The sequence below is a fragment of the Microcebus murinus genome, chromosome 2, assembly GCF_040939455.1.
Source record: "Microcebus murinus isolate Inina chromosome 2, M.murinus_Inina_mat1.0, whole genome shotgun sequence".
Taxonomy (NCBI): domain Eukaryota; kingdom Metazoa; phylum Chordata; class Mammalia; order Primates; family Cheirogaleidae; genus Microcebus; species Microcebus murinus.
In genome coordinates, this window is record NC_134105.1 from 18,854,276 (window position 1) to 18,865,795 (window position 11,520).

General features: G+C 53.5%; 1 protein-coding gene across 9 annotated transcripts in view; it reads right to left on the reverse strand.

Moving 5' to 3' along the window:
- Nucleotides 1-1,349: 1,349 nt before the first annotated feature.
- The window catches only part of AHDC1 (AT-hook DNA binding motif containing 1), a 64,813-nt gene continuing 54,642 nt past the window's right edge, over nt 1,350-11,520 (reverse strand). For 8 of the 9 annotated variants that reach the window (XM_075995565.1, XM_075995570.1, XM_020280605.2 and 5 more), the window contains one exon: nt 1,356-2,008. The gene's annotated coding sequence lies outside the window, so the exon portion shown is untranslated. Of the gene's footprint in view, nt 2,009-11,520 lie in introns of all 9 variants that reach the window. The other variant, XM_012750720.3, reaches the window with a different exon arrangement.

The window sequence follows — 11,520 nt, forward strand, 5'->3', positions numbered from 1 at the left end:
TTCCTGCCCCCACTTCCAGCTCTGTACTAGATTGTGGGCTTGAGTGTAGTGTTGATGTCTTCCCTCTCAGCAACAGGAAGAGGAGGAGGATGTCTTCATCTCAGTCTTGGGAACACAAGGGGGGCTTGGTGGGTAGATGAGCCTTTACAGCCAGCACAGAGACTAGTTTTAGGGGATTGTGACCTGAGTCCTCCTGCCTCTTCTTTCAGATGGCGGAGCCCAGAAGGTGGGGGTGTGTTTCCCTCTGACTCTCCTAGTCCTGGGCCTTGCTGGTTGGCAAGGGAAGGCCATGTGGAGCCGTCCCTTGGTGTCTCCCCGAGGTTCACTGAGGATGGACATGGAGAAGCCACACAGCAGAGCTTTAATATAAAATGGGTCTATGGGAACAATTGCTTCCTAAAGACCAGGGGAGCCACAGTGGGCATTATTTGGGTGAGGGCAGCCAAGAGCTCCCCAAAGTCAGGGAGGGGGAAACAGCTTTGCTCTTCTAGGCCCACCAGAAATAGGCAGAGGATCAGGAGTTTTCTTTTCAAAGTTTGCCAAAGCTGGGAGGAAATACAGACCCAGCACTTGGGGTTCAGAGTAGAAGGAATGAGAAGGGGAACAAAACATTGGGACGACTGGCCTGGTCACACCATGGGTTCTGTATAAGCAGATAAGAGTGTGCTCGAGTAAAATGGGGGGCCTGGAAGCAGAGCAGGCCCAGGACCCGGGGTGAATGGGAGACACGCAAACAGGGGACACTCCCATTCTAGTGGAAAGTCGGGGCGGGGAGAGTCCTGCAAGGGTTCTGGAATGAGCATTGCAAAGAGAGATGTCCCTGAACCGGGGTAGAACTGTGGGGCCCAAAGGCCAGGGAGACATAGGACAAAAGGGACTAAAGGCAGAGACCTGGGACTTGGGATGGAATAAGGGAGTCCAGTAGCAGGAGACCCAAGACTAGTGTATAATGGAGGCTCCTGGGGACAGGAAACTCATGATTTGGGGATATAAAAAAGGGCTCAGAAAAAGGGAGACCTGGAACTTGGGACAGAATATGGGGTCTCGGAGTCAGGGGAGACCCAGGATCTAGGGCAAAGTGAAGGTCCAAGAGGCAGAATCCCTGGACCTGGGACAGAATGTAGGGAGCAGGGTGGGGAGTCAGCAGAGGCAGGGAGGCCCAGGGCCCCGCGTGGAGTGGGGGTGTGTGTCCCAGACCTCAGACAGGAGGGAGAACTCAGTGGCAGGGAACACATGTACGTATTTCAACTCCTTTGAGGGGCCAGTGGCTGGTGACAAAACCCAGCCCTGTCCCTTCCATTCCATCCATCCACCCTCACTCACCCCCCTTTCACAAGACACGAGGTTGGTTTTTTTTTTTTTTTTTTTGCTTTTTTTCATTTCTTTTTAATACAAACTTGGATCTTTGGGTGTGTCCTGCCAACAGAAAACAACAACAACAACAACAGAAGAGAAAACCCAAAAGAGTGAAAAATAAGAAAGAAAGAAAAAAAAAAAGCTCCCGCAAGAGGTTCTTCTCCCTCCCCCCCACCATGCGAATTTGCACACCACGGGACCACAGCAGGTTTACAGAATGCAATATACAATCCACGATTTATAATAAAACAGTATATACAATAAATAGGATATTGTTCATTTTTGTCAAACGACCTGTAGATAAATTTCTCAGTGCATACTTGCAGGGGCTCTGGACACCTTGGGGCCCCGCTCGCAACCTCTTGCACACGCTCTCGCTCTCTCGCTCTCTCTCTCTCTTTTTTTTGTCTTTTTCTAAAACTGTGTTTTGTTTTTAAGTTTTGTACATTTTTAAAAAGTATTTACAATTGCTGGTTTTGTGCAGAAAGGGCTCACCTTCGGCTTCTGCGTGGAGGAGATGGGCAAGAAGGGGTGGGGGCAGACGGGGCTGTGGGGGGTGCAGGGGGGTCAGGGTGGGAGGCAGAGGGGCAGGCGCTCCTGCCAGAGGACGATGTGGACGCGGGGAGGGGTCTTGGCGTTGGTTTTCTGAAAGCTGCAAAGAAACACAAGAGAAGAGGCAGAGGTCAGCCACAGGAACACGCTCTGAGCTCTGACATGGGGGGCGGGCAGGAGAGAGATCCCCACCTAATTCCCGCCAGGATTCTGGGAGACACTAACTGCATTATTCCTTCTCCCAGAAAACTTGGGCTGTGGGACTGCTTCTGGCCCTCTCTTAGCTCAGTTTCCCCATCTGTCAAACAGGCATGTTCAAGCCCCACACCAAGTGGTGGAGGAGGGTTAGGAGTCAGGGTTCCAGGCAGCGGCATTTGTTATGAGTTGGGACTCTGGAGTCAGACACAGCCGAGTTAAAATACCAGCGCCATCACTGAACAGCTCTATGACCTTGGGAAGTCACTGAACTTCTGTGAACTTCCGTTTACTCATCTGTGCAAAGGGGATAACAGAACTACCCCACAGGTTTGTTAGGAGGATTCAGTGGTGTAAGGTAGATGAAGCCTGATACATAAGTGCATAACAAAGGATACAAATTACTATTTGTTATTATTTTCCTGGTGCCAGTTGGGCTCTCCAAACCTGTTTCCTCATGCACAATGAGTTTAGTAGCTCCTCCAACCTAGGCTGTTCCTCGGGATGGTACAATGAGGAAGACGGGGCCACAGCACAGGTGTGAGCTACTCCTTTCATTTCTTCTAAGTCCAGCCCTCTTCCCAGTCCCCACCAATGCCATTGTTCTTCAGAGAGGTGAAGTGACGAGGAAGTCTGTCTGAATGGAGGACTGGAGAAACTGCCCAACACAGTGCCATCTCTGTTTGGCTGAACCCTGCCTTCCTGAAGCTCCGAGACTCTCAAGTCCCCAGTCCCTACAATCGCCAGACACTTGAGGCTGGAAATACCTCCTTTTCCTAGACAGGAAAGGAGGGGCCCCGTGGACTTGACTTCCCTATCCAGACCCCCAGCTTGGCTAGACCACCTGGCTTCCCAGCTCTGCTGGAGTGAACACGAAAGTACCCAAAGGACAGGGCTGGGCTTGGTCACTCCCAAGACCTCCAGTTAGCCTAGTCCTTTTGGAGTTCTGTCCTCCTCTCAGAGCCCTGAGATGCACATCCCCCACACTGTGTGACCATGTCCACCAGAGTTAAGGAGTGGGTGTGCTAAAGCCGCCTCCTAAGACTCCTCGGCAAGCCCATCCATCCTCCCCCACACCGACGTGAAACAGGCGGCGACAGAAAGCCTCTCCTCCCTTGTACTTTCTTGGCTTCCCTTTCCAACAGGACCACATTTAAATTCTGCTCAGCCTTGGCTGCTGTCTGCTGGGCAGTCAGCCCTGGGGACGACTTTTGTCCTGAGGCTGGACTTGCCAGGACTCCCCCAAGGGCCAGAGGAACCAGGTGGGCTCCTGCAGAGGCAGGGGCAGCACCCCACCCGGGTGTAGCAGACCAGGTGGCAGGCAGAGGCACGGGAGGGAGGGTAAGAGCTGCATCTTTGTTAAGCTGTCAGGTCTGCTGCAGTTGCGGAGAGGACAGAACATTAGCCGGAGGGGTAAGTGGTGTGCCTGGGCAGCGACAGCCTACAGCCGTATTGCAACGGGGCGATAGGGAGAAAGCAGCTTTGGGGACAGGGGTGCTGTTGGGGTGGATGTCGGCTCTCCACAGCTAGGTGGTAAACAGTTCAGCTGCAGAGATAAGAAGAGTGTCCCTTAGGGGGCAGGACTATGGTATCTGGGGTGACTGGTTGAGTGGGAGGCCTAGGGGCACCTATCCAGAGGACAGCTTTAAGGTGGTTGAAGAACAGTTGCCAAGCTAAAGAACCTCTGCTGGGCTGAAAGTGTTGGGGTGACACGTGACCGGGAGATTTAAGATGGGCTGCTCCAAACCACTTGGCGAGCTGGTGGCACTGAACCCCAGCCTTCCCTGCTCCCTCCAAGGGCCTGGGGCAGGCTGGGAGCCTCTGCACAAATCCCTGCTGCCGCCCCCCGCCCCCCAGCCCTTAGCCACTGCCAGTGACCCTCTCCAAGCCAGGTCTCCATGGTGATCTCAGCCCAGCAGGCTACTCCTGCCAGAACCATTCCCGCGGTGCCTGCGGCCAGGCAGCAGGAGGCTTTCTCACCCTCTGCTAAGCCGCCCATCGCCTCTCACCTTCCTCCTCCCCCACCCTCCCGGCTCTCAGGACATGGCCAGCCAGAGACTTTGGCAGAATCTGGGGGATGGTAGGGAGTGGGGGAGGAGGACTCAAAGCCCTGGGGTTCTTGGGGAGGGGGTGGGAAGGGAGAACTGACTGTGGCTGTGTACAACTCTGACCTCACTAGGTTCAACAACACTCCACAAAACAACCAAACGTTCATGTGCCAGGCAATCCGGTGTGGGGCATGGGGACAAAGCAAACACCAAGACAGATCTGGTCCCTGCCCTTGAGAAGCTCACAGAGCAGAGGGGGAGGCAAAGCAGACCCCAAACCAGGCAATTACCATGCAAAGGGACAGGGGCTGTGTCAAAGGAAGTCCTGGGGGCACCTAACCAGGTCTTGGCAGGAGGGACTGTGGCTCTTCCACTCACTCCTGAGCACAGCACTCAGGAAATGCTGGGGCCGAGAACATGTGATGACTGAATGCAGAGTGACCACTGGTCTAAGTCTGGTCCAGCTCAGGTTTGCACGCCTCCAAAGACTGCCCTGTTACCGTAGCTATGGTGCCCTGGCCATTCCCTACCCTGCTCTTCCAGGGCAGAGACCTGTGTGTGGTAGGTACCCCTGCTCCTCCAGTGCCAGCAGGCCCCCGGCCCCCGGGACACCAACCACCCTTCCTAAGACTTCACCTTCAGTGCCTCTGTGATGAACAACTGCACAGCCACATTGCACCGAGTCCTCACGCTCCAGCAGTTTTACCATCTGAGGTGCCAGGGCATTAAGTGGTCCCTGCCTGTCAGCAGGGCCTGGCACCGGCAGCACTGAGGGACAGCCGAGCAGAGAGTCAAAGTGCTGCAGATCATATATAAATCAGGTTGTCCAGAGAGCTGCTCTTCCCCGAAAAGGGGCACACATTTGTGCGTCTATTTAAGCAACCAGCAAACGTGTATTCACACTCACTAACTGCCAGGGCATGAATGAAGGTCTAACCTCCACTCTCCAGTCTCTGCCCTCCAGAGAAGGGTCTCAATGTCATACAAGGCGGTAGAACAGAAAGCAAGGAGAGTACATGAGAATCTGAGAGACTGATTTGCTGTGTGACCAAGAGTAAGTCCCTTCCCTCTCTGGGCTTCAGTTCCTAGTCAGTAAAATAAGGGAGTTGAACAGGTGATGGGAGAGATCTTCAGGCACTGAGATGGTGCCCCAGAGACAAGGGGCCAGTGGCAAATCACGGCTGCCCAAAGGATGATCCACTCTTCAGTCTCAGGCAGTCAGGCCTGTGAGCCACCAGGATGGGGACAGGATACTGCTTCCTGGGCACTCAGATCGCATCTGACATGCAGAAATCCCTTCAGGTAGGGCAGACCTGGGGTTTACTGAAGTATCAATGAGTCTCCCAGTTGGGAATGGGGGGTTGTAGGGTGTGGATGTGTGTGGCTCTCCCCCTACTCCAGAGAAGTTTTTCAAAATCTGAGTCCACTACTGACACGAGATGTCCCTTAAACTCTAGCTCTGCCAGCCACTCCCTCCCCAGGGCACTTCCCTTGCCTCCCCACCCTGGGTAGGACCAACAGGGTTCACATCCATGGTCACCCACCAGCCTCGTGTGGCCTCACTGGGGAGGAAGCTAGACCCACCCCCTCCGTCTCACAGTCTCCACCCTCGGGCAGGAGACTGTGGCGCTGATCCCCAAGCATCCTTCTTGGCTCTACCTTTCTGTGCGTCAATGACTGGGCTGCTGAGTCCTCATGCTGTCCTTGGAGAACTCCAGAAGCCCAGTTAGCCCGGAGAGTTTGAATTGGTTTATTTACACACCTGGTTCCTGCCCCACTTTTAGGAGCATTTCCTGATGACAAGGGGTGAAACTGTCTCACACCCCACAGTGCTTAACCTTTCCTCTTACAACTCTCCCTATTCTACATGCTTTTCTTCTACTCAAGTTAAAAAAAAAAAAAGACCTTAACTGTCCAGGGCAGGAAGAGGCACTGGGGGAGGGGAGAGAAGGATGGTACACAGAGATGAGTAACTGGCCTAAAGGGGTTGATGGCGTGGCGAGGACATTCCCGGGAAGGGCTGTCATGGATGCTTACAGGGCTAAGATTAACTGGGCCTGGGAAGGATCCTGGAACGCTTCTTGGAGGAGGTGATGTCTGAGTGAAAGATAGGAACTGACAGGTGGGAGGCAATGGTAAGTAGGAAAGGGCCACCCAAGTCAGGGAACAGCAAACGCACAGGGCTCATTCAGGAGAGACCACCCCCTCCCAAGAGTTCCCTCCTGAACTGCCACCTTCTTGGGGCTAGTAAGAGAGGCTGGGTTTGAAAAAGGCAGGGCGCCAGGACAGAAGCCTCGAATACTTTGAATACCATGCTAGGGAGGTCGCCTTCAGTTTGCAGGCAAGGAGGCTGGAGAGGGAAGGATGCAATCAAAAGCGTTGGGCAACGGAGTCACAGGAGCAGATGTGTTTTAATCAATTCCTCCAATAAATATTTTAGGGGCTCCAGATACCATGCATCTAAAAATGCTGAAACACAAGCACTTTGGCGGCCATAATGGGGAGAATGGACTAGGGTGGGGGTTGAGCCAGAGACCCAGGTGGCTGGGCTAGGGCCACAGCCTCTGAAGTCTCAAATTTGTCAAGACCTATTTCCACCTCCAGGAAGGTCCTGCTACCTGCCCTGCTCACAGGATGCAAGAAGGTGGTGCCTGATCATTCTCATGGGAGTGTTCCCATCCCTCCTCTGGAGAGTGAAGCCCACATGGAGGTTTTGAACCAACGCCTGCGTATAGGCTGCAAGCCCCAAGAGGGCAGGGCACTGCCTGCCTGGTTTAGCGGCACCCTTAGATTGGATGTAATGCCTGGCCTGAGCAGATCCCTGTTCATGTGTGTTGAACACAGAATTAACCTACCTTCTGTGACCTCTGGCACACACACAGGGCACTATGGCAGCAAATGTTATGCTGACAAGGACGGCATATATGCCAGGGGAAAAATCACAACATACTGGTCACAAGAAAGTGTCTTTCAGATTATCTGCAGTGGGAGAGAGGATTGGCGTGGATAACTGCGTGGACAGAGTTCCTCGCTGACACAAGTCACTCTTGAGTCTGCGTCCTGTTGTCCACTGGGCATCCAGTCCCTTGGGATGGGGCATATGACTTATCTTGTTTCCGGCAAAGAACGAGGTGGTATTTCAAAGTCTCCTTTGAAGGCCCCAAACCTGCAGTAGAATACACGAGCCTTCCCAGGAGGGACGCAGGGAGGGAGGGCTGGCTACGTGGTCCTGAGCAAAGGCACGTGAGGCGAGGGTCGGAGGTGTGTGACTCACACAGATTGGGTCAGAGGCCCCGGAACCCAATTGGTGGGAGGTATTTATCCACCCGTCCCTAGCCACCGATTACGTGCTTACTGTGTGCCATGGACTGAGCTCAGGGCTTCACCGGTAATCTCATTTAATTCTCACAAGAGATGCAGAGAGGTGATGTGACTCACCAGGTGACATGACTCACTGGGTTACCTAGCTGGTAAGGGATGGAACCAGGTTGTGCACGGAGGGCTGCGTGCATCCACAGGCAGGCTCCTCGCCAGCTCTGGGGCCCTGCTCCAGGACGTGGGGAGATGGGAGAGGAGGAGTGTGAGGGCGTGTTCATGGGGAGATTACATTTACAGGAAATGAGGGCTCAGAACAAGCAGGCCCGGCATGAACACAGGAGAGGCAAGAGATAGGGAGGACGGCCTCAGAGAGTGGGGAAGAGTGTGCACCCAGAAGAGGCAGGGTGGTACTGGCTGAGCCCTGATGTGAAACCTTTTGCTCAGAGCCAAAGGCAAGATCAAGTGACCTCTTGAGGTTTCAAGACACGAACAGACAAAGCCCAGAGCAGCCGGGGCTGGGCCCAGGCCCGGGCATGCCTGCTGACCCCGGCTGGATGGTGGCCTTGGAAACTGCTTCCTGTTCTGGTCAGGCCCCAGCTGGTGTAACCTTGGAGGACCTGTGACATTTCTCTTGGCCTCAGGTCAGGCCTGAGAGGAGTAGGGAGGGGAGAGGGACTGGAGATTCCCGAACACCTTGGAGGACTCTGCCCCCTCCCACCCCTGTCCCCAAGGATCTGGTAGGTCTGGTAGGACTGATCTTTAGCCCACGGGCCCAATGTGGAGCCAGTCTGTCTGGCTCTACTTTGCATCTAGAGCACCAGAGGAAGTGTCTGCCTGGGCCCAAGGCCCCCTTTTCTTGATCTGTTCTCTTCCCTGTCCGGTCAGCCACAACTCTGACTAGTTGGGTCCCACCTTCCTCACTCTGTCTCCTCTGAGCTTTCATCTAATTCACATGCAGATGTGACCTGCCTCTGTCCATAGCTCCCTCTGATTGGCATGTCCATCCCCCAGTCTCTGTGTGTCCAAATCTTGCCTATTCTTCAAAGTTGAGCTCAAGTGCAGCTTCTTCCACAGAACCTCAAAATCCATTTAAAATGTCAGTCCCAGAGTTATAGGGATTGTCCAATTCAACCCGTGCCAATTTGCAGATGGGGAATCAGAAGCATGGAGTGGACAGAAGTAGCCATATGGCAGAGCACCCAGGCTCTGGAGGGGACCTATCCTGGCTCCACTTTACTAACTACAGATGCCCTGGGCAAGGTTCATAGCTGTACCCATTTCCCCAATTTTCTGATGGGCGTGGGAGGGCACACCACCTTGCAGGCTGCTGTGAAGGGACAGTAAGGCAGTGTCACACAAAGTGCCCAGCACAGATGTGTCCCTTTTCTCACCAAGGGGGCAGAGGGATGACATCTGACCACAACATCCAGCTGCCTGGTACACAATCTTTGTTTCTGTGCACTTGCCACTTTCTACCAGGTGTTTTCAGGTTGTGTACTTGTTTTAGCTTTCTGCAGTGGATGCTGACCTTGAGGACAAGTGCCATGTCTGCTTTGTCTCCCCAGTGCCTGGCATTGGATGGGCATGGAGGGTTCGAGATGGGAGGCTGAGCTGAATTACCATTTCTGTGGTGCCCAGCATCAAATCTGTTCACTGCCTGTTTGTGAACAAGTGCGTCACTGTCCTCTCTGCTCAAGTCCTCTGTTGACAATGTGACTCTTTCTATTAACTCTTCTTCCTTGCCACTCTCCTTCCCAATATCCCCAACTTGTTCTCACACCCACGATGATTTTGATCATTCCCTGGTACTGGGGCATTGCCCTAGATGAGGAAGCTTGTGTGCCATCTTAGATAGAGAGGGCAGGTGGTGGTCCGGGCCACCACCATTGCTTGTCTAGACAACTGTAGCTGGTGTCCTCACTTCAGTGCTTGCCCTGCTCACGGTGACCCATGGCATTCCAGCTGAGAACCCTGCAGTGGTTCCCGGTTATCTGGGAACAAAGTTCAAACTCCTTCCAATGCCCGCATGATCCAGCCCTGCCTGCTTCACTCCTCACTTAGCTGTCCTGCCCTCCCATCGGTTCCTCAAAGTTCAGCCCCTTCCTGCCTCAAGGCTTTACACACTGTAGTTCCCTCTACCCAGAATGCTCTTCCGACCTCCTGCCTAGCTCTCCTGCCCCTCATCCCTCAGGCACCAGCCTCAGGGGCAGGTCAGCCTGCAGCAGGCTCTCCTTGGCTCCTGGCTCTTTTCTCATGGCTGTAATTAGCAAATGCTTTGTCATTCTGTTTACTGTCTTTGCCTCTAAACTGGAAGACCCCTGAGGACCAGTACCTCATTTGTGGTGTTCACTGTGGTGCCCCCAAAGCCTGGCACATAGGAGGTGCTGGACAGATGTCTCTGGAACAATTGAATGCATCAGTCTGAGGACAGTGCTGCTAACTCCCAGCCCTGAGTGGGGAGCAGGGCCAGAATGTGGGGCTGGATGGCATCCCAGTTCCTCCTGCGTTCAGGCCTCACTGGGTGGTTCCATTATGTATTTCACTGAGCTGTGACCTGCCCAAACACCCAGCCCCCACACCCATCCATTTTCCCACCCGGGGCCTGGGAGGAATGGTTTTTTAGATTATTTCACATTTCTGGATTATCCAGGAGACATCTCCCCTCCACTGAGAAGGATCAAGAGTTTGACATTTTAAACCCTAAGCAGCTTCTCCCTGGCCTGCTTCAGCTCTGCGGCTCTGCTGTGCAGTGAGACACACAGGGAATGGGGGGCCATGTTAATCTTGGCCTGGCTTCATTAGGAAGGAAAATATGCTGCCAAAAAAAAAAAAAAAAAAAGGTCTGGTCCATCATCTATGTCACGCAGAATTGCAAGAGCCTAAGAAATTATCAAAGTCAATTTCCTTGAACAGTTGGGGAAATAGAGGCCCAGAGAGGGGCAAAAGCTTAGTCAAGGGCATGTAGCAAGTTCATGGCCAAGGAGGGAATGGGCCTCCCCCAGGCCTCCTGGACTCTCGCTGCTATCCTTGGCCACCCTCAGGCACCAGGGGTCTGGAGAGGGGGTAATAAGTTTCAACTGACATGACTTCAGGACCCTGAGTCACCCTGGCCTCGGATGGCCTCTGCAGAGCAGGAATGGGGCTTTCCAGGAGCCCCTACTGTTCCTTCTCCAGGAAGAGAAACTCCCAGTAGGCTTCTGGCAACAGAAATGAAGGGTGAGGGGCTTAGACATGCCCCCAGCCCACCCTACCACCTACTACGGTGTCTGGGCCAGTTTTGTAACAGATCTGTTGTCCAAAAGTGGGGCTGGTTGTGACTGTATTTCTGGAGCCGGTTGTTCTTGAAGATGATTCCTTCAATCCTGTTCTCTTTTACCACTTTGGGGGCATTTTCTGTCTTTTATTATCCTTTTTAAAAATACTAAATCTTCGGAATACGAAAGCTGACTCTAACTAATGAGGTCACAGTGCCTGACAAAAACAGAATCTAAATATCTAACGATATTTAACTGAGCTCTGGGGAAAGCATTTGGCTTCAGGAAAGGGACTGGCTTTTCTAGGGTCAAAACATCCTGCCTGGGGAGAGACCCACTGGCTGTAGCTTCCCAGGGACCGTGTGATCCCAACCCCACATGCTCCTGACCACACTGAGCCCCTCAGGCCAAAGATGTTGGAAATGGCCTTTGGGGGTACCCAGGGAGGCCAAGAGAGGATACTCTGGGCCGTCTGTAAGGCCCTTGCAGAGCGTGTGACCAAGCCACACTGGCCGCAGTCTTGGCCTGGCCCTTGCCAGGCTACGTCTGGGAATAAATGAAGCTCCCAGGGAAAGGCGGGTACCCAGCAGGGCTAGTCTTCGGGATAAGCCCTGAGTAGGGGACCGTCCGACCTGCTCCCCGCTCACCTGCCCCATATAGGGAGATGCAAAGGCCCACCCTTCTTGGGAAGTTCTCTCACTGCCCAAGACCTAGCATGAATGAGGGAAATAAGTGTTTGATAAACTGAACTAGGTGGGCCCATCCAATCTATAGTCCTCTGGCCACTTCAATTAACA